Source organism: Podarcis bocagei (genome assembly GCF_964188305.1).
Source record: "Podarcis bocagei genome assembly, chromosome: 11".
Classification (NCBI taxonomy): Eukaryota; Metazoa; Chordata; class Lepidosauria; order Squamata; family Lacertidae; genus Podarcis; species Podarcis bocagei.
Genome location: NC_138136.1, coordinates 33,497,344 through 33,520,385, shown reverse-complemented (window position 1 = coordinate 33,520,385; position 23,042 = coordinate 33,497,344). Strand labels below are relative to the sequence as shown.

Here is a 23,042-nt window from a genome sequence, read left to right as displayed (position 1 = left end):
TTCCCTATATTCCTGTCACAATGCCGGTTAGTTATACCCATTTTCAAATGTAATAATGGTTAAAGCTTTTCTTTTATGTGCTTTTGGAACATCAGGGAGGGGTGGAGCAGTTAAGGAAAAAAATGGCATACTTTGGGTATAAGTATGAAACTTATACATGGATCCATATTAAACTTTTTGAAATAAATTGATCTCAGTAGGCACTGTCCTTTGGGTGCCTAGAACAGTGGCATATATGTACTTCTGCCTTGTACAGCTAAGTCTGAGATAATGCACCTTGGGTTAGAAGTATGAAATGTGGGAATGAGGACAATGTCTACTCTCATCTTTTAAGTTTTATTCTACTCTACTTTTTAAAATACCTGCTCTATGGTTCAAGGAGTCTGCAGCGACACTCCCGGCCTGTAGGTGTCACTGTAGGTGTCTACACCACAGCCTCCATACTAGTAAGGACCACCCACTCCCAACACCCCTCAACCACATCTCCTCAGCAGCCCTGGCAAACCACACTTATTCCCAGGAATGTGGGCATAGAATTACAGTCTAAGTGGCATTTAATGGCTGTTGGTGTACCCTGACTGCTGAAATAGAGAGATAGCACTGAAGTCTTCCAGCCATTGATTAATTGCTGGGGGAAATCGTCTTTCTAGTGTTGAAATGTGAAACTTTACAGTGCTATGAACATTTGTAGGATGCAATTCCTCTTGACATTGAGACAGGTCCTGAAGCAGAGTCATATAGAGTCATGTACTTAGCATTCATATTTGCACTCTCAAATCATTTTCAAAGCACTATCTTGTTGCAACTCTACAAGAAGCCCTATCCTAACTGAGAGCGAGAGCCTGGAGGTAAGGTGGATTCTTGAGGGTGGCTTAGTCAATGTCAGGCTGGAGATGCAGGACCATGGATAGCTCCAAGTTGGTTTGGCAAGGTATGAGGCTTTTTAGCCCACTTTTGCCAGATTATCCCTTCATAGCCCCACCCCATGCCTGAAGAATGGAATGTCTTAACAGAGTAGTTTCTTGGCCTGGAGCCTAGCATTCTGTTGCCTCAGTCATCTCCTACCTTGTGCATTGCGTGTGCTGGCAAACAAACCCTGGAGGGGATAGGAAGTTAGTCCATAGCTAATTCCAAAGTTTAACTATGAACTTCATTTCTAGTATTATGAAAGAGGGGGAAATTATTGCCTACTTTCTCCATGTCATGCACAATTGTATTGAGATTTCTGGCTCAGGAAGTGCCGTTTCTGAGGGTTCCAGTTCACGTATCTCCAGCTTAGAAGTATCTGAGTGAATAGGCTCTGATTTAGGCTTGGTGTTTGGGCCTAAATATGTATTCAGCACTTTTTTTGGCTTATCCTGCTGATCTTCCCGATCGTGATAGTCATTGAGTACTGTTTTCAACCACTGGATGAGCTGTTTCCATCTGCCCCCCCGCTTTGTCTTACTCTGTGGTAAGTTCTTGGAGACTAGGATGTGCTAGCAGGTGGGGTGTGAGTGAGAGTGAGTGAGTGAGTGCAGAATTGGGGGCTCTCTACTGCACCTGATTTGGACTGCAGAAGTCAAGCAGGGTTACTCATCTTTGGTTTATTCCAAGGTAGGCTTCACCCCTTGGAGACTTAGATGAGCTAGCAGATGGACCAAGGTGGAGTCTTTATGCTGCAGATACTTGGACTGTAGCCTTGCTCCTGAATGGGGTTTGGAACAGGTGTAATATTAAGCCGTCTTAAATGAAGCTGGTGTACATTACACTGGCTTCCCATAGTTAGGATTGCGCCTTACTACAGTATATTGTTCTTGGAATCCTTTGTAAACTTCTGGTCACCACACAACAAAAATGATAGCATAATAGAAAAATGCAAACAAAATCAAGGTGCTGCAGCAACACTCCAGGAACTCTGAAGAAACAGAGTTTAATTTACACCACCCTTTTTGCTGATTTAAATTCTGCCAGGTTCCCAGGTCACATGACTAAGCTGAACAGAGTAAGGATTCAGTGTCAGTCTCCCTGCCCACTCCTGTTATACCCTTGGAATTCCCCTTTTTGGGGACTTGCACTGGCTGATCCCGAGATCAACCACATCCTCACTCCCTCATTCTGGCAAATCTGGGTTGAGGTTGAGGATTTCACTCTGTTTAAGAAAATTAAGTGTAGAAAGGTATATGATATCATGCAACAATTGAAATACTGGGTACAGATTGCCACACCTCAAAATGATATTACATAATTATTGCTTTATTTTTTGTTGTTGCCCACTTTGGACTCACTGAGGAAAGGCAGGATGTAAACATTTTAAATAAATAGCTCACAGGACCGTGACACCAGGTTGTCTGCAACATGGCATTTTTAAAGTTCAAGTTGCCTTTGCAGAATAAGTTGCTTTTTATTTTATTCATTTATTTCCTCACATGCACTGCATAGCTCAATACAAAGTATCTTGCGGTATCAGTCCGACGAGGCAGCTGGGCTCACAACCAACATACCCAGCGGCTGGAGATTAAAATAACTACAGCAACCAGACGTCCCTCCATTTTTAGCTGTGTGATGTTGACAGGAAAAGGGTTCCTTGAAGCAGAGATTCCACATTAAAACAAACCAGGTTTTCTGCAGCCAAGGTTCAAAAACTAACTGAAAAAGCCTTTTTACAGCCAAGGCCTCCCCTGCCCTCAGGAAGGATTTTCTTTTCCTTCTTCTCTTTGCAGAGGGCACTGACAGATAATGCAGAGCACACTCTCATAATCTGCACGGGATCCTTTAATTTGCTCCATCTGTGCTTCTCAGGGTTTCTAGATAATTCCTATACTGAAGGAAGATAGCTGTGGTGTTTCTTTTTTTAATTTACATTTTGAGAAGGATCACATCACATTTTCACTTGTATCAAACGGTAAGATTTGGAAGAAAAGAAATTATTTTCAATCGCCAACTCCTCCAGATTCTAAATGTCAAACACAGGGGGAGGGAATACTTTGAGGACCAAAGTCCATATTGCCTTATAGGTTTCCCTCTGAGGGCTGCATACCAGTGGTGGGTAAAATGAGAAACAAACGTGAGTGGGGCATTGAATGTAACTCTTACCTTCATACAACAGACTATATTAAGGTTACCAGATGTCCCCATTTCCCGGTGACAGTCCCCAGATTTACAAATCAGTCCCCATACAAAATCCATTGAAGTTGAAAAGTGTCCCCAGATTCATTGAAAAAAATCTGGTAACCTTAGGCTATATTCCAGCCATGCAACAGTCATGGTTTCTTCCCCACCATCTCTCCATCTTCCATGCAGGTAATCAAGAGCCATTATCACAGTGAAGGACACATTCCAGTTAGCAGAAAGCATTCAGGGTGTTTGTGGCCTGATGAGAGTATTCAGGATGAAACAGAGAAGCTTGGATCCTGAGTCTGAGGTTCCTTACCCATGGTCAAAAAAACCTTTTTTGAAGCTCTGTCCAGCTGTGCATTGAGTGCTCATTGAACTCTACAGTCCAGACCCTATTTTGTTCTCAAAATCAAATTTTAAAGGAAAGTAGGCAGGAGAGATCTATGGTTTATTTATACTTGTGTCACAAAACTACACATCAAATGCCACTCCATCCTTCGGTCCCCATATATTGTTGGATTACAACCCCCATAATCTGGTGTGTGTGTGTGTGTGTGTCCAACAATATCAGAGAACCAAGGATGGGAAATGATGCTCTACCCAAGGCATAGACTTGGGTCCGGCCCTCCAGATGTTTTGAGACTACATTTCCCATCATCCCTGACCACTGGTCCTGTTAGCTAGGGATGATGGGAGTTGTAGTTCCAAAATATCTGGTGGGCTGGAGTTTGCCTATGCCTGCTCTCTCCTTTCTCACAGGATTTCAAAATAATGTCTCGTGGCTATGTCTGCCTGGTTTATCATTGTTTCAAAATTACGGTTAGCTCTTGGCCTTGTCTTTTGCTCTAGAGAGTCTAAATAATAAAGACATGTCCATAGATGCTGAATTTAAATTTTGGGCTATAAATGAGTGTAGAGTCAAATTCACTTTTGCAGATCCAAATAATAATCACTTGCTAAGTGTCCCAAATGGGTCAGCTGTTGCCAATTGCTCTCAATGTCAGCAATGTTTTATTATACTTTAAAATTTTGTAGTGAGACAAATAGAGCATATGGGAAGCTGTGGCATAAATGTTTTAACAAACCATCTTCCTGTTAGCTCAGTAAGTGCTGCAGATTAAGCGCTCTTGAGAAACTGGTTTACAGTTCTGGACCTTGCAAACCATGAAAATGACAAGAGTGGGCTGTCACCGTAAAACAGGGTAAACATATTGGGTTCAAAGGAGGTCACACTTTTATATGATGACCTCTCTACAGTTCTGAAAATACAGTGGTGCCTCGCAAGACGAAATTAATCTGTTCCGCATGTCTCTTCGTCTTGCGGTTTTTTCGTCTTGCGAAGCACGGCTATTAGCGGCTTAGCGGCTTAGCGGCTATTAGCGGCTTAGCGGCTATTAATGGCTTAGCAGCTTAGCGGCTTTAAGAAAAAGGAAACAAACTCGTAAGAACTCGCAAGACGTTTTGTCTTGCGAAGCAAGCCCATAGGGAAATTCGTCTTGCGGAACGACTCAAAAAATGGAAAACTCTTTCGTCTTGCGTGTTTTTCGTCTTGCGAGGTACCACTGTAAAGTTAATTGTACAATTTTTAGGGGGAAGTCACAGCCAATGTCTTGTATCTAGACTAAGTTGGTGACACTAAGTTTGAAACCAATGGGAATTAAGTAATGACTAAATTGATTTCAGTGGAACTTAAGTGCAACTAACTTGCATATAAACTATACATTTAAAGTACATAACTATTGGGAAATATAGTTTGTTAAGGGTGCTGGGAATTGTAGTTCTGCGAGGGGTAAACTACAGTTACAAGAATTATTTGGGAGAAGCCATGCACTTTAAATGTAGAGAGGGATATACAGGTATCTGGAAGCAACCCCCATTGATGTAGGGTTGCCCTATTTCAAAAAGTGAAAATCCGGACATAAAAGTTGAGCTTTTTTTTTAGTTTTGGAAATTCCGAACGTATGGCAACCCTACATTGATCTTAGTGGAACTTCTCAATAATTGTTTATAGGAATGCCCAGTTTGTCTGGATCTCACCCAGTAGCTTTTGGAATTCACAGATTTCAGTTTGCTAGTCAAGGCGTGGGAATAATAGAGTTTCCCTGACATTTTAAATTAGCAACAGATGACCCAGATCTGACTCCTTACAATGTCCTTCCAGAGTCCAATTCTGTATGATGACGAGCGCTGACCTTTGCATGAACAATCTCCATTTTCTCACTCCTCATGTCTGTTCCTCCAGGCAAAAAAAACAATATCTCAATGTACGACTGTAATTTTGCTGTAGAGGCGACAGCTGAACCGTCATCTTGTTTGCTGTTCTGAGAATTTCTTCCCTGCACATGCTATTAATTTGTGGATTTAATATACAATATTCTTATTGCATGGTGGTCTTTGAGCCATGCAACTCCCAAATCCATGACTTTTTTTTAAACAACTCACTGCTTTGCAGCCATTTGGTTGAAGGTAATTTTACTTGCAACTGGTGGAATAGGTAACACTTCTGTTCATATTCAGAATTGTGTTGTACCTAGTGCTGCCTCAAAACATGGAACCAATGGAAGCCTATGGAAGATTAAATCATTTTAAGTGTCTAGGTGGAGAAAAATCAACAGGTCAGCTACGTTTAGTTCATGAACTTATTATCAGTGCTTATTGTTTAGGTTTAGGAAATAACTTCTCAGAGAACTTGATCAGAAAGAATCATAAAGGTAATGTGGAAGAGACAACAAGAACTGAAAGGAAAGATATGAAGATGAAGAATAAAAATGAGCACTACAAAAGGGGCCACAAATGGATTAAAATAGAAAAAAATTAATTAGGGTCCATAATCATAATGAGGGCATTATGATCACTCTTTTTAAAAAGTGATTTTAATAAACGCTTCTAAAAAAGTAACAGGTGCCTTTCTGTCACAGCTGCCTCCCTCTAGTCCTTGGGCATGAAGACATCTTCTTCTCTAAAAATGGAACAACTGTAGTTGGTACAAAACTTAGTCCTTTCAGTTCAAAATATAATGTGAAAGTGGCCTGATCCAATTTCAGGCACTGCTACACATTTTGTATGTCTATTGAGTGATATCCAGTGTTAGTCTTACTCAGAGTAAAGGTAAAGGTACCCCTGCCCGTATGGGCCAGTCGTGTCCGACTCTAGGGTTGCGCGCTCATCTCGCTCAAGAGGCCGTGAGCCGGCGCCATCCAAAGACACTTCCGGGTCACGTGGCCAGCGTGACGAAGCTGCAGCTGGCGAGCCAGCACCAGCGCCGCACACGGAAACGCTGTTTACCTTCCCGCGGTACCTATTTATCTACTTGCACTTAGGGGTGCTTTCGAACTGCTAGGTGGGCAGGAGCTGGGACCGAACGACGGGAGCTCACCCCGCTGCGGGGATTCGAACCGCCGACCTTACGATCAGCAAGTCCTAGGCACTAAGGTTTTACCCACAGCACCACCCGCATCCCCTTACTCAGAGTAGGCTCAATGAAATCGATTTTAATGGGTCTACTCTGAGTAAGACTTAGATGCCACCATTTGCTTTAAAAACATCACACACACACACACACACACACACACACGGATATGGCCAAGTAGAAACAGAAAATTAAAAATAATAATGGTAAAGAAATGAGAGGAAATTTAAATGCAACGATGCTTTGTTGTAAACTCTCTTCTGCAGTGGTTAACAGTGTGAGGTGAAAAACTGGCAGCCAAAAAGGAGGTGCAATATATAGAGATTCATTTGGCAGTTTGCCAAGAAACAACTAGGTTGTTACGATTTCAAAAGAGGTACTTTCCCCCATTATGACAGGTAACAGCAGAATCTGGCTTTACAGTGGTGCCCCACAAGACGAATGCATCGCAAGACGAAAAACTCGCTAGACGAAAGAGTTTTCCGTTTTTTGAGTCGTTCCGCAAGATGAATTTCCCTATGGGCTTGCTTCGCAAGATGAAACGTCTTGCGAGTTCTTGCAAGTTTGTTTCCTTTTTCTTAAAGCCGCTAAGCCGTTAATAGCCGCTAAGCCGTTAATAGCCGCTAAGCTGCTAATAGCCGTGCTTCGCAAGACGAAAAAAACCGCAAGATGAAGAGACTCGCGGAACGGATTAATTTCGTCTTGCGAGGCACCACTGTATGTGGGACAGGAAAACAGTCAGATTGGTTTCCTCTAGTGAATGTTCTATTTGAAATGTTTGGTTCTCATTGATAGCTCCCTTCTGAACACTATGAGAATTGGGCCTTTTAGTGTCATGGCACATAGCCTTTGGAATTCCCTCCCCTGCAATATTGTTTCTGTTGTATATATGACAGCTACCAAAGACCTTCCTCTTCCAAGAAGACTTTTAAGTACGAGGTATCTCCCCCAATCTGCATCTGCAAATTGTTTTTAGGTATTGTAACTCTTTAATCATTTGTGTGCCTTGGGATCCTTTGGGAGGAAAGGCGACATATAAATTTCATAAATAATCAAATATGTTAATATGTTTACCAGCTCCATCTGGTACGTAGGCTGAGACCCTATCTGCCTGCGGACTGTCTCGCCAGAGTGGTGCATGCTCTGGTTATCTCCCGCTTGGACTACTGCAATGCGCTCTACGTGGGGCTACCTTTGAAGGTGACGCGGAAACTACAACTAATCCAGAATGCGGCAGCTAGACTGGTGACTGGGAGCGGCCGCCGAGACCATATAACACCGGTCTTGAAAGACCTGCATTGGCTCCCAGTACGTTTCCGAGCACAATTCAAAGTGTTGGTGCTGACCTTTAAAGCCCTAAACGGCCTCGGTCCAGTATACCTGAAGGAGCGTCTCCACCCCCATCAGTCTGCCCGGACGCTGAGGTCCAGCGCCGAGGGCCTTCTGGCGGTTCCCTCACTACGAGAAGCAAAGCTACAGGGAACCAGGCAGAGGGCCTTCTCGGTAGTGGCGCCCGCCCTGTGGAACGCCCTTCCAGCAGATGTCAAAGCGATAAACAACTATCTGACATTCAGGAGACATCTTAAGGCAGCCCTGTTCAGGGAAGTTTTTAACGTGTGACATTTTACTGTATTTTTGGTTTTTATGGAAGCCGCCCAGAGTGGCTGGGGAGGCCCAGCCAGATGGGCGGGGTATAAATAATAAATTATTATTATTATTATTATTATTATTCTCTTGATTTTTATACTGCCCCTCCTCTAAGGAGCTGAGAATAGTATACATAGTCCTGCGAATTTACTCTCACATCAATCCTGGGAGGTATGGCCACCGTAGGTTAGACTGAGAGATAGTTACTGCCCACAAACACGTAGTGAGCTTCATAGATGAGTGGTGATTTGAACCCAGGTTTCCTAGCTTCCTTCTTCATAGTACTGGACCAAACCCCTCCTTTCCCCCTGTTCTTTGTAATTAAAAGCTGTTGTTTCAGGCACAATCTGTATCATATTTTGCTAACCTATATGATGTTTGTCTCTTCACGGACTTGATTGTTCTAAAGAAATAAGACATATTTCTACATAGCTGAGGCCATTATTTGAAATGCAGACCAAAAACGAATATAAAAAGGAACATAAATAAAAACTCTATTTTATGTATGTATCATATAAACAGTAAAAATATTTACATTACTTAATTTTATGTGAATCTGTTCCCAGATGAGAGTGGAAAACTAGATTCCCATCTTAGTTGTAAACCATCTTCACGATTTTGAATGAATGTATCCCCCGGGGTGTGATAAATAAAATCCAGTAGACTGAAGCCAAGATAAACTTCTCAAAATTGAAACCTTTCACATTGTTGGAAGCATCATTTCAAGGATTTTCCAAAAAGTGTTAGGGAGTAACACTGGAGATGTCTGATTAACCCTTTTGTTACAACTGTGAATTGTCTTATCTGTGGCATTTTGCTGCCTGAGGTTAAGGGCAAGAAGTGTCAGCAGATTCTTGGATATGGGAGGGGTGAAATCTCCTCAAGAAGGTGCCCACATCTGCAGATATGGAAACCAGTTGGACAAAACAAGTGACTCTAACTTCAACATAGGCAACGGGACAGTTTCTTCTACAGCACCTTACAGCAGTGAATTCACAGAGCTGATGGCCAATATGGAATGGGAGGGAATTGCAAAGGGTAGGTAAAGGTAAAGGGACCCCTGACCATTAGGTCCAGTCGCGGACGACTCTGGGGTTGTGGCACTCATGCCACTAAAAGACCGATTCATTTATCATATGTGGTGGACCTCCTGATAAGATAGTGTCTGCAGGATGCCCTTTCTGGCTAAGTGCAGTGATTAATTGGGTATGTAAGGGTTCAGTTGAAAAACCACTTTTGTCTATAAAAAGGAAAAGATGTCTCTGTTTCTAGTATTGCTAATTCATATTATAGCAAAGTATATGGAGGAAAAGGTTGGTGAGGATTATTTCTTTTAGTGTGGCCATTGAAATTGTAACCTGAATTGTGGCCAAAGACATCCCAGATAGCTTCAAAAGAAGGTGCATTAAACTCAGCCCTTGATCTGGGACATCTTACAAAAACCCTCTTAGTGCTGGGGTGGTCTCTAAATTTTCTTGGCAGTATTGGCTTCATAAGACAAATTCCAATAAAGAAAATACGTTCTCAAAACTGATAAATGGAAGCCAATGAAAACAACAGAAAAAGCTTAAAGTACTGTATCTAGTCTAAGAGCTTTGTTCTCTTTTGGAGCTTCTCATACCTTGAGTTTCTTTTTCACTGGATCAAAAAGAGTGGGACTGCAAGTGAGCATAGCATGTTCCCTTCTCTGTGTAGCACCGGAGCCAGGCCACCTGGCCTCACAATGCTGACTTTGGTGTTCTCACAATCTCTTAACTCAGTATGTGGCCTAGTTTTCTCTCAGTTAATTCAAAGTTGTGGCCGAATGTTCAAAGCAACTTTATTAAGCACATAGAGGGCTAAAAATATTGCTTCAGTTGCAAGAATGTATTTGAGTGGGGGTATGATTCTTATTTTTTCTGTTTATCATTTTCTTCTCATAAATTTTCTGATGTGATTTAATGGGAAAAATCGCAATAAAAACACTCTCTCTCTCTCTCTCTCTCTCTCTCTCTCTCTCTCTCTCTCTCTCTGTGTGTGTGTGTGTTTCTATCTATCATCTAATTGGAAATAATTCCACCTACAAAAACAATTCCATATATATATATATATATATATATATATATATATATATATATATATATATATTTGCTTTCGTAGATTTTCACGGGTACAGGAATGCAGGTTTTGGTGTCTTCGGGTGTCTTCCCGTGTAAGAGTTGGGGTGTCTAGGCGACGTTTCGACGAGGTCTCACTCGTCATCTTCAGGCTGGTGCTTTCGGCTTCTTGTTACTGGAACAGAGCAAGATCTCAGTGTTTGAGTTCCTATAAATACTGTTGAGGGGGTGTGGTGTATAGCCTCCAACGTTCTGGGCAGAGAGGAAGTTCCCAGGTTAGTGTGCCTTTTCTTCTTTTGTTCATTAATTACTTGAGGGATATCCTGAGTGATTTCTTGAGTGATAATCTGAGTACCACTTAGGAGGGTCATTAGGTGTGGATTAGTTGCTAAAGCTTTCGTGTCTTGACCTCCTGAGCTTGTGAAGAGTTTTTCTGAGAAGATGGCTGTACTGCACTTAGTTGTGCTCTGGCTTGGCTTCGTGTATAGGGGCGAGCTGTGGTTTTGTGCCCTGTGCCAGCCAGATCTGTGTAGGGATTGCAGGGGGGTGCAGCATCCGGAGGTGCCACTATGGTTTGGCTACTGGATGGTGTCTGTAATTTATCTGTGGAGAGGGTCTGGGTTTGGGTCTGGTGTGGTTGATTGGAGATGGCGTTCTGTGTGCTTCTGGTTCTGGTGTCGGTTTTTGTGGGGAGGGCTATTTTCCAGATGTCTGGCAGGCGGGACGTATCGTCACGCTTGTTCATGTTATGAGGGTGTTTCTCTATCTCGATGGCTTCCATGATTATTCTCTTGTGGTGGTGTTCCATGTTAAAGAGCAATTTGGAATCTGAAAAATTAATTTCGTGTCCTGTTTCTTTCATGTGTTGGTAAAGAGAGGAAGTTTTTTCTTCTTTTTTGACGGCATTCTTGTGTTCTGCGATACGTGCATTTATTCGTCTGTTTGTTTGTCCAATGTACGTGGCTGGGCAGACTTTGCAGGGTATTTCATAGACCCCTTGGTTTTCTAACTGGATTTTATCTTTGGGGTTTCTGAGGATATTGCCTATTTTTTGGTTGGTGCAAAAGGCTGTTTTGATATTGTGTTTATGGAGGATTTTGCTAATTTTATCTGTAGTGCCCTTGATATAAGGAAGGAGGGCCATGCCATTGTTTTCTTCTGTGTCTTGGTTTTTGGGGGGTGTTTCTTTTTGGATTAGCTTCGTAACCCTGTTTTGCTGGTATCCGTTGGCGATTAACACATTTGAGAGATTCTGTAACTCAGTTGTCAAGTGGTCTTTGTCAGCCAGGCGTTTGGTTCTGGAGATGAGAGTCTTGGCTACGGAGTTTATTTGAGCAGGGTGGTGGTGTGATTGTGCATGTAAGTAGCGGTTGGTGTGTGTTTTTTTCCGGTAGATACACACACACACACACACACACACACACACACACACACACACAATTATAGACAATTTCAAATTTAGTGTAGGTACAGGCTGGAGTATGGATCCCCAAGTAAAAGGCTTGTTGAAAAAGGAAGTTCTTTAGTAGGCTCCAAAATGGCTAAATAGAGTTGAAGTCTGTCTGATATGTAAAGGGAGGACATTCCAAAGGGCATGTGCTACCACACTAAAGATCCTGTTACTATATTGTATGGAATGGACCTCCTGATTAGGTGGTATTTGAGGAGGTCCTCTCCTGCAGAGTGCAGTGATGGAGTGAGTGTGCAAAGGGTGAGATGATACTTTAGGTATCCTGGTCCCAAGCTGTATAGGGTTCCGTATGCTAAAATAAATATTTAACTCTCTAGTAATTTTTTGAGTAGTGTCATGACATGGTGGTAGTGGTCTGCTCTAGTTCAGCTGTTGCATTTTACACTAGCTGCAGCTTCAGGGTCAATCTCAAGGTCAACCTCACACAGAGATTCTTCAGCTCCTTATCCTGCTGCTGGTATCTTTTCCACTTCATTGGAAGAATGAAGACTTATATTTAAAAACATATATAACAATGTAATGCTTCCTAAGGATGATAAAGCCCCATTAAGTTCCTAATCTTCAAAATACTTCTACCAGGGATGATTTACTGAAATGAATGTCACTCATCTCTAATAGCATGGATTAAAGATGGAAGATGGAAGTGTCACATTCCTCTCCCTCATCACAACTGGGCTGCTGTACCTTTAATTTATGTCTGGCAGACATTTTGCAGATGAAACTTCTACATGATCACTGTGCCTTTTTTCTCAAAGAGCTGCTCCTGTTTAGTTTCTGTCTGCCAGGCCAAGAACCTTATCAGGGAAAAGTTGACAACTGTGACTGCCAGGTCAATATTAGTGGTGGTTTTTAATAAAAAGTTGTGGAGTTGAACTGCCACCCGAACAAAGAGTGATGAAGTATTTTATGGTGCAAACACCACGTCTTTCCAGATTATCAGTAGCACAGATTATGGCAGTAACCGCAAAATAATCCCACAGTGACTGTGAATCAAATTACAGTAAGGCAAGGGAAAAAAGCTGATTCATATTTTCATTTGGATGGACTTTAGTGAAAGAATTTACTTCTGGTGGGACTGTTTCAGTGGTAAAACACCACTTCCTGTAAATGTCTATACTTCCATCTGGGTTGTGTTAGGATGGAAAAAGGGTTTTCCTCTGTATCCTGCTAGCAAGTCTTTCAACAGTAGACCTTAAAATATAATAAGTATTCTTTCTCCACATGTTCCAGTAAAATATTATTATGGCTGTTCTTTAGTCTAGTTATATTTAAGGCTGTTACCAACTTTCCCCATTAAAACAGGGGGGAAAGGTTTATGTACTGTTATGAATAGAGAGCTATTCTAAGGGCTCAGCGAGACTTTCAGTGGCAGACAAGGGGCCTACTGCTTCTCCCCTGTGAACTCCTCCTCACAACAAGCTGCTTTCCCCTATGATGCAACAAACATGAGTGATAGGAAAGAGGTAGGCTGGGTTCAGCACCACTTGCAGCTTCACAGTGGCAAATGTTCCCTTCCTCCAAACCCTTCTTGCCTCTTATCTCCATGGCTGCTGCTGAATGTCTAGCTTGCTCTTGAGTATGAGGGGAATGCTCTTGAGTATGACTTTTTTTGGTATTGGATCAAATTGTTTTAGGTGTGATCTTTGCTGTCAACTGTGTTGTTTCTTCAGCTTGGAAACTGCCTTGTGTATAGTAATACAGTGGTACTTCTAGATGCGAACAGGATCCGTTCAGGAGCCCCGTTCGCATCTAGAAACAAACGTAACCAGCGATGGCATGTCTGCGCATGCGTGCATCACTTTTCGCCGCTTCTGCGCATGCGCGTGACGTCATTTTGAGCGTCTGCGCATGTGCAAGCGGTGAAACCCGGAAGTAACGTGCTCCGTTACTTCCGGGTTGCCATGGAGCGCAACTCAAACGCACTCATCCCGAAGCACATTCAACTCGAGGTATGACTGTATAGAAAGGTGGTATACAAATTAAAAGTGAAGCAAAATGAAAAATAAGTGGCAATACATTTTCAAAAAAACCTCCTGTATTCTACCCACAATTAAGTATACCTAATTGGACTGTGTCCAAACTGCAGAGGGCGTCAGATTTTCAGATAGTATGGTAACAGAAAGTTTCTTTGGCCCTTTTGTAGAATATCGGCAGAGTAGATAGGTCCAAGATTTTTTGCTTCTGGTTCTTAATTGTCTCCTTAGCTTTGAGAACTTGCACTTGGGATTTGGGAAACCCTAATTCAGAATCAGGTTTAGGAGGACTCTCTGAAGCTCTGCTCCACACAGTCTACCCTCTCGCCATCGGTGTTTACACAGTTTTTATTGGCAATGCTTTAACAGCACATATTTTCTTTGAACTTTACATCAGATAACAGGGTAGGTTATACTCAGAGCAAACCGAACCATTAGAGCCTGTAATAAATAATTATGAAACCGCTGGGGCTGAGAGATTTATCACAAAAGGAGGTAATATTTGTCAAGAAACTTTAAATTATGACCTGGCATGTTAGCATGGGTATAGAAATAAAGTCTGAAGTTTAAGAAAAAAACATTACAAACACAGGATACGTTGAAGCAGATTGAAACTGGCTAAAGTATTATTTTATTATTTATATCAATTTATTCTGGGGTTCTTGTCTTTATTTAGCTATCTTGCCAGATTAGCTTGCAATAAAAGCTAGTGATAGCCTGCAAATGTAGACACACCGAAAATGCAGAAACACCGAAAAACAGGCAGGCAGATAAAAACAATTCAATGCAGCACAACTTAGAAATCTGAAACAGACAACAGTACCAACTATCTCAGAGTCCCCTGTTAAACATGAAGGTCTTCAACAGGTAATGGGGGGAATGCATGAGCTGACACTTCTTGCATTTCATATTCTAGCTTTTCTTGAGTCGATGCATTAGCTTGCTTGTGTTGATGGTCATAGCTTCTCTGTGACATTTATTCCACCTTTTGACTTGTGACTATTTATGATAATTTATATTAAATTGGGTTGTACAGTCCTACTGGACTAGAATAAAGATCTACCTCAGCCTGCACCAACCTTACGTGCTCCAGATGTTTTGGACGGCAATTCCCATTGTCCCAGGGGTCTGTTTTGTTCAGTGTTCAAGGAATTGGTGTTGAGTCTTCTTCTGGATGGAGCTGCACTCTCCTCTATCATTTGAGGCTCAAGTGGCTTCAGAGAGCAAGGAGTGCTTACTTCCAGCTCCTCCTTGCCATGATGCTCTTCCTGGGAAGCAGGGGAGATAGCACCTAGGTGACCCTTGATGCCATAGTCAGTGGTAGAGGCCAGAGTAACTAACAGATTGAGGTTGAATCCTGACAAGACAGAAGTACTGTTTTGGGGAGACAGGGGTCAGGTTGTTGTGGAGGATTCCCTGGTCCTGAATGGGGAAACTGTGCCCCTGAAGGACTAGGTGTGCAGCCTTGGAGTCATTTTGGACTCACAGCTGTCCATGGAGGTGCAGGTCAATTCTGTGTCTAGAGCAGCTGTCTACCAGCTCGATCTGGTACACAGGCCGAGACCCTACCTGCACGCAGACTGTCTCACCAGAGTGCTGCATGCTCTAGTTCAGGGATGTCCAACACGTTGATTGCGATCTACTGTTAGATCCCTGCAAGGATTTGGTAGATCGTGGTTGATCGCTGGCCCCCTTCCAGCCCTGCCCCCTCTCCCTGCACCGGCCTCTATTGTTGCAGAAGGGAAGCCGGAGTTTAGAAATGGAGGCTGGTCAGCGATCGTAAGGTTTGTGGCTGCTTCTGTTCCTCCCTCCCTCAGAAGAGCTGTCAACAACTTTGACCTGAACCCCTAAAAACCGGGGGTAGATCACTGCCAGATTTTAATTTTGAAAGTAGATCGCAGTCTCTCGAGAGTTGGCCACCCTTGCTCTACTTATCTCCCGCTTGGACTACTGCAATGCACTCTACGTGGGGCTACCTTTGAAGGTAACCCAGAAACTACAACTAATCCAGAATGCAGCAGCTAGACTGGTGACTGGGAGTGGCTGCCGAGACCATATTACACCGGTCCTGAAAGACCTACATTGGCTCCCAGTACGTTTCTGAGCACAATTCAAAGTGTTGGTGCTGACTTTTAAATCCCTAAACGGCCTCAGCCCAGTATACCTGAAGGAGCATCTCCACCCCCATCATTCTGCCCGGACTCTGAGGTCCAGCTCCGAGGGCCTTCTGGTGGTTCCCTCACTGCGAGAAGTGAAGATGCAGGGAACCAGGTGGAGGGTCTTCTCGGTAGTGGCGCACGCCCTGTGGAACGCCCTCCCATCAGATGTCAAGCATGTAAATAACTATCTGACTTTTAGAAGATGTCTGAAGGCAGCTCTGTTTAGGGAAGTTTTTAATGTCTGATGTTTTATTGTGCTTTTAATCTGTTGGGAGCCACCCAGAGTGGCTGGGGAAACTCAGCCAGATGGGCGGGGTATAAATATTATTATTATTATTACTATGCCATGTATGTTATTTTTCAATATGTCCATGTGTCTTGCAGAAAGCAGTTGTACTACCCCTTTTCCTTTTCTCTCCTTCAAAATGTTTCCTGTAAAGAAGACAGCATGGTGTGATGTCATGGCATTGCATTGCATCATGAGTTATCACGCTTCTGCAACAAGTGTCAGCCAACCAGAAACCCACAAATGATGGTGTAACCTCAAATGTTTTTGATTTATTTGACGTTCATAGGGGATAGAGAAATAAGCAATACTCAAATGTTGATTTCGGCAGCAGCTACACAGCCTTTGTTAACACTGAGTTTCTACCCAGTTAGGAAAGTTTCCACATATGTTCTCCTACCCTCCCACTGCTACTGTATAACAGACATCTTCTGGGAAAGCCAGTACAAATCTCTTCTGCATTGACTCATGGTTTTGTAGATCCATGTGTTACCTTCTAAATACCTTGTGTTTTTATTAAACTGCTTCTTAAAACACAGACTCCTGTCCAAGTTAATTTCATCTGTACTTCATGTAATTCTTAATGTAGCTAATAATGCCCTGCCAGATACGAGATTGAGATTTGCCAGATATTGAAGGCATATGGCTGAAATCTGTCTTCCATTGTGCCTATAACAACCAGTTAAATGGTGATTTTTTACATCTGCCTATAGTTTAAGCAGTTAAACACTTGAGGACTTTTAATTAAGAATAAAGAGCAGTTAAATTCAACTTGCTTAATTTCAAGTCCACCTGATAATAATGACTTTGAAAGTTCATCTGGGCAGTATCAAACCCTTGAGTTTATTGGAAGGGTGACTATTATAGGCAGAATCAAAGGAAGTTGTAGTGGATTACTAAGAGTCCATTTTCGGAAATATATACTAAACAGTCAGCTAAATTGATAGTAAATAATGTCCTGACTGAGAATTGCAAAATAACTAAAGGAATGAGACAAGGCTGCCCATTGTCACTCTTTTTATTTTTGTTTCAATCAGTTCTGGTGATTGGCAAGTCAGATTGTTTCAATGTATGGCAAAAAGATATTTCTAAACATATCTGGCAAAGGAAAAACCCAAGAATAAAATGTAAAATATTGATAGATGCAAAAGAGAGAGGAGGTTTCTCCCTGCCAGATATGAGATTATATTATGAAGCATCTTGTCTTTGTTGGTTAAAGGAATGGGTGACATTGGAGAATCCACATATCTTAGATTTAGAAGGTCATGATAATATTTTTGGTTGGCACACCTATTTGTGGTATGAAAAGGTGAAAGCACACAAAGGATTTACAAATCACATAAATAGGAAAAAGTTGTATAGAGTATGGGATAAATACTGTTTCCAAAACCTTGCAATGGTAAATCTAGCTGCTAACAGCAGATAACTAATTAAATATTTGTTTTTGTAGCCAATGTTTTAGCTGTCCTAAGCATTCATAGTCTCTAAGGATGGAATTGGGGGAATAATTTCAGGGAAGCAGAGTCTGACTGACCATTAAGAGAAACTCCCCAGTGTTTTACAGTGTTTCTGTGAAATGTGTTTCACAGTGAAACACATGACTTCAGGAAGTTGTGTGTATTCAGTGTACCTTCACTGTAGACATTTAAGAGAAGAATGGGTGGGCATTTGACAAGGATGCTGCAGTTTTATGATGCCAGTACATAGGTGGGGGCTGGACAAAATGGCCTTAAAGATCCTTTTGAACTCTACATGATATAATGACATGAACTCCTTGGAGGCAAAAGCTAGTCCTACTGCCTGCACACACAGTTTGGTTCCTGAGGAGGAGCCAAAGTCTCTTTTAACTGAATACTTGCAAGGTCAAGGCAGTCCCCAAAGCAGTGAAAGTGGGATTAGGTATAAAGGACTATAAAGGATATGCTGTTATGATATAGAAGAGCAAATTAATTAGAGGCCTGATATAAAGCTCCTGTAACATACCTACCTTTATTCATGAAATAGAGCAGGGGTAGGCAATCTAAGGCAACCAGATGCGGCCCAATTGCCTTCTCAATCCGGCCCACGGACGGTCCAGGAATCAGCATGTTTTTACATGAGTAGAATGTGTCCTTTTATTTAAAATGCATCTCTGGGTTATTTGTGAGGCATAGGAATTCGTTCATTTCCCCCTCCCCAAAATATAGTCTGGCCCCCCACATGATTTAAGGGATGGTGGACCAGCTCATGGCTGGAAAAGGTTGCTGACCCCTGAAATAGAGGATAGGAAAAGTGGTGAATTCATTTGTAAACTGGTTTCATTAAAAGGCCTTTAAATGGAGGGGGAGCAGGGAAGTGACAGCTTGACCTGAGCTCCATAGGTTACCAGCAGTCCACATGGTAAGAGGTCTCTGAGTTAACAAGGAGCAGCTGTTGCTGTGACTTGCACTGAGCTTCCCCTCCTTTGGTGAAAGCAAACAGAATTATCTTCTATGTTCATGTGAAACTTTTAGAGTTCACAAACTATGCCAGAACTTTGATACAGCAGTCCATTTGACTAGGTTACAGTGAGCTGACTGACATTGGAAAATCAAAGGACTGTGGAAATGTTTGGCAAAAGAAGGCATACAGAAATTGGCATGGACAGCAAAGAAGATATAGACTTTATTTATTTTTTTAAAACCAGTCTCTGTCAGCTGCTCTAGTTTCTTGTTGATTACATCAGTGCTGAAACTTAAGGTAAGCAGAGGGACTTATAACTAACCATCACAATCTGCAAAAAGAACACAAATTCAAGCACAGCTACAGAGCCCATCAAATTTCCCATCCCTTCTACCACATAACTGATATGTACATTCCTGTGGATATTTACTGTGTGCTTTTGAATTTGGAATCATTTAAAATATTTTGTCTGAATTCTCATTATTTCTCTACTTTGAGGAGTGATGCCTTAATATGTAAGCTCTTCATTTTGAGCATCTACTAGCATGCATACTTAATTGAATTAATTGACCTGTCCAGGTTGAGAAAAATAAACATCTCAATGAACCACCCTGTTCTAGTTACCACGGCCCCAAGTTAGAGACAAATGAGAACTTGATGAAGGATATGTGACAGAAGCCCATTCTGCACTCTGCATCTTGACTGCAACTGGCCTATATCATGGCAGAGGCAACTGGAGATTGACAGTATCATCAATAAATCAACAGACCTAAAGTTATGAATGTCAACTAAAACACGACTCTAACTTTTGATATGCGAATAGATGCATATTTCAGCCTTACACATGGTTCAGTCTCACTAGAGTTTATGCTGCGTGAGATCAAAAAGAAACATGCACCCTTTCAAGAGGAAAGAATAGGGACAAGTTTATTGTTTTAATTTCTTTTCGGGCAAAAAATCCTCCTTTGTACTGCTTTTTGTAATAAGCTAAGTGCTTGCTATCATGAAAAGTGCACGACAGATGTCTTTCATTTATCAAAACAGAAGGGGTGCTGAAAAGACTGATATTTCTGGTTTCCCCGAAGCGGCAAAGTTTTGTAAATAAACAGTAGTGGATATTCTGCACTCTGCCCAAGAGACCTGAGGATGGGAACCTGCTATTGATCCTGCAGACATGGGGCTCAAGCTTTGGTCTCTCAGGATATCTCTAATTCTGACTCCTTTGTATACACCACTATGAGAAAGGGCTCATTTTCTTTCCCACTTGTTATGGGAAGGCAACAAAGTTTGGATTTTCGTTACTTCTAGATGACTTGCACAAATAGCTACAGAAAGGGACCAGAAGGATCTGGATCTTAGTAATAATAATAATAATAATAATAATAATAATAATAATAATAATAATGTAATTTCAGATCCTTCCAATTCAAATCTCCATGTGATAATAATAATGATAATAATGATAATATGTTTCCGAGCACAATTCAAAGTGTTGGTGTTGCCCTTTAAAGCCCAAAATGGCCTTGGCCCCAGTTTACCTGAAGGAGCGTCTCCACCCCCATTGTTCTACCCAGACACTGAGATCCAGCGCCAAGGGCCTTCTGGCGGTTCCCTCACTGCGAGAAGCCAAGTTACAGGGAACCAGGCAGAGAGCCTTCTCGGTAGTGGCACCTGCCCTGTGGAACACCCTCCCACCAGATGTCAAAGAGATAAACAACTATCTGATGTTTAGAAGACATTTGAAGGCAGCCCTGTTTAGGGAAGTTTTTAATGACTGATGTTTTAATGCATGGGTAGGCAAACTAAGGCCTGGGGGCCAGATGTGGCCCAACTGCTTTCTAAATCCGGTCTGCGGATGGTCTGGGAATCAGCATGTTTTTACATGAGTAGAATGTGTGCTTTTTAAAAAAATGCATCTCTGGGTTATTTGTGGGGCATAGGAATTCGTTCATATTTCCCCCCAAAAATATAGTCCGCCCCCTCACAAGGTCTGAGGGACAGTGAACCGGCCCCCTGCTGAAAAAGTTTGCTGCCCCTGTTTTAATGTCTTTTTAATCTTTGTTTGAAGCCACCCAGAGTGGCGATGATGATGATGAATTGGATTCTTCAGTCACACTCCAGTCCATTTTAAAATCACATGAAATGTTCTCAAGAAGCTGCTCAAATGATATGGCAATCATGATGCGTATTTTAACTTCTCCCAACTTATCTACTGTTCCCTTTTTAAAACAGATAAAGATTGAAGGATCAGGCAGTTTCTGCATTTAAAAATTCTTGTACTACAAAGACGCAAATCTTCAACCATTTTCTGGAAACTTTCCTCTGCACATTTCAAAATGAGAATAGAAGAATGTAGGCTTTAATAATCTGGGCCAGGATTTCCAAATGCATAACCCAAGTGCAGGGGATGCAGAACCAGTGGTCTGTTGCTGCTGGACTACATCCCCCATCATCCTTGAACATTTGCCATGTTGGCTGGGCTGATGGGAGTTGAAGTCCAGCAATATTTGGAGGTCCACAGGTTCCCCATCCCTGCCTTTGCATTTGGATACATGGACAAGAGCTTTCCTGATTTGTGTCTCTAACTGTAGCTTTTCTGATGGTTGGCCCAGAGATGAAATGGATTGTGGGCCTGAAAAGCTCTACTGCATGCATGGAAATATAATGTTCAGATCTTCAGAACCTGTCCTTATTCAGAAGTTATTGCCCTTGAATGGACCCTCATAACTACATTTGGATAGAAAAAAATATTTTTTTTCCGTTAAATATATTTTCTGTTGTGAACTCTTTCTCTGATCAAATATCTTACTTCATTTATTTCCCTTGCTGCATGCTATCTGAAAGCAGAGATCTGGATCTGCCAACAAGTTGTATATACAATGCAGGAGAACAAATAACATTTTATCTGCAGGGTGCTTAAAAAAACCCAGACTCTGTGTTGGTGTCCCTTAGGACTACGTTATGGATAGAATAATATATAATGGTTTCCCCCCCCCCCCAGATCATAGGACATTAAAGCAGAATCTTTTAGGTTCCCATATCTAATGGACCATAACCACCTCCCCTCTTGTTAAAAAAATCTTTTGTTTATGTTTGTTACCTTCAGCTGTTTTCAGTTGCTACTTTCTCTACTTTCTCTGTTTTCACTTCATTGTAGTAGACAGCATTGTTACAAACATAGGAATCTGTCCTATACTATGCCAGACCACACATCAAACTTAGCATTTTCAGTACATTGACTGGCAGTGGCCCTTCAAGGTTTCAGACTGCCCCCCCCCCACCAGGAGAGGCTGTGAATTGAAGCTGAGAATCAGAAGATCTAGCACTCAGCTCTGATTCTTCCCCATGTTGACCAATGCTGTTGATACTCACAGTTTGCTTGTCTTTGAAACAGGATGTGAGAAAATATTTGTTGACCATATAGATTCTATCATGCTACCTTTAAAAATATTACTTCTTGGTGAGTTTGTCCTTGGAGCCCAAGCTTGTCTCGTTAAATTTTTGCTGGCGCTGTTACTGACTTGTTTTACCCTGCTTTGCACAGTTAGTTTTAAAAGAATGCATTATTGCACACATTTTTGTATGCATTTCCCCACAATACATATTTTTCAGTGCATCTTCTTGATAAAATACACATTTTATATGCATTTTTACTTCAATATATGTTTTCTTGCACATGCTTTTTATGCACCAGAACTGTACTGCAAAACCTGGAGAAAGGCACAATCCATTAGGCAGTTGTGTGCCAATCCACAAGCAAGTTCTGGACTGTTGAGTTAGGTCAGTCTGCTGTGAAAAGCATCCTGCTGTGGTGAATTCTTCATTGCTATAGGAGAGATTTTAGGCTATAGGTGCCCATAGAACCGAATGTTGATATGGGGCGAAGCTTCATGTTACAGGAAATAGGACAAGGAAAGGTGGTTTGTGTGTGTGTGTGTGTGTGTGTGTGTGTATATATGTGTGTGTGTGTGTGTGTGTGTGTGTGTGTGTGTGTGTGTATAGCTGCACAATACTAGCTCCCTGAGATAATTTACACAAATCCACTGACTGTAATCCTACCAATTAAACTGCATTACCCAAACTGGATGAAGTAGCATCTGCAGCTGGAGCCACCATCTGGATTTATGGGCAAAATTCCAGTTTATTGTCCTTGCACTGCAACAAATTGTCTATGAGAGATTAATCAATTCTAGTGATTTGCTGGTGCATGCATAACCAGAACACTTTCAAAATAGAAAAAAAGACTTTTAAATACAGTGGTACCTCGGGTTACGAACACTTCGGGTTACAGACTTCGCTAACCCAGAAGTAGTACCTCAGGTTAAGAACTTTGCCCCAGAATGAGAACAAAAATCACGTGGCGGCTGCGCGAGAGGCCCCATTAGCTAAAGTGGTACCTCCAGTTAAGAACAGCTTCAGGTTAAGAATGGACCTCCAGAACGAATTAAGCGTAACCAGAGGTACCACTGTATCCACATTATTCA

The 23,042-nt window shown here is 41.9% G+C and overlaps 1 long non-coding RNA gene across 1 annotated transcript in view; it reads left to right on the top strand.

The window, feature by feature from the left end:
* Positions 1–795: 795 nt before the first annotated feature.
* LOC308597616 overlaps positions 796–23,042 on the top strand; it is a 66,713-nt gene continuing 44,466 nt past the window's right edge. The window contains exon 1 of the long non-coding RNA XR_014013084.1: positions 796–848. This is a non-coding gene — a long non-coding RNA (uncharacterized lncRNA). The remainder of the gene's footprint in view (positions 849–23,042) is intronic.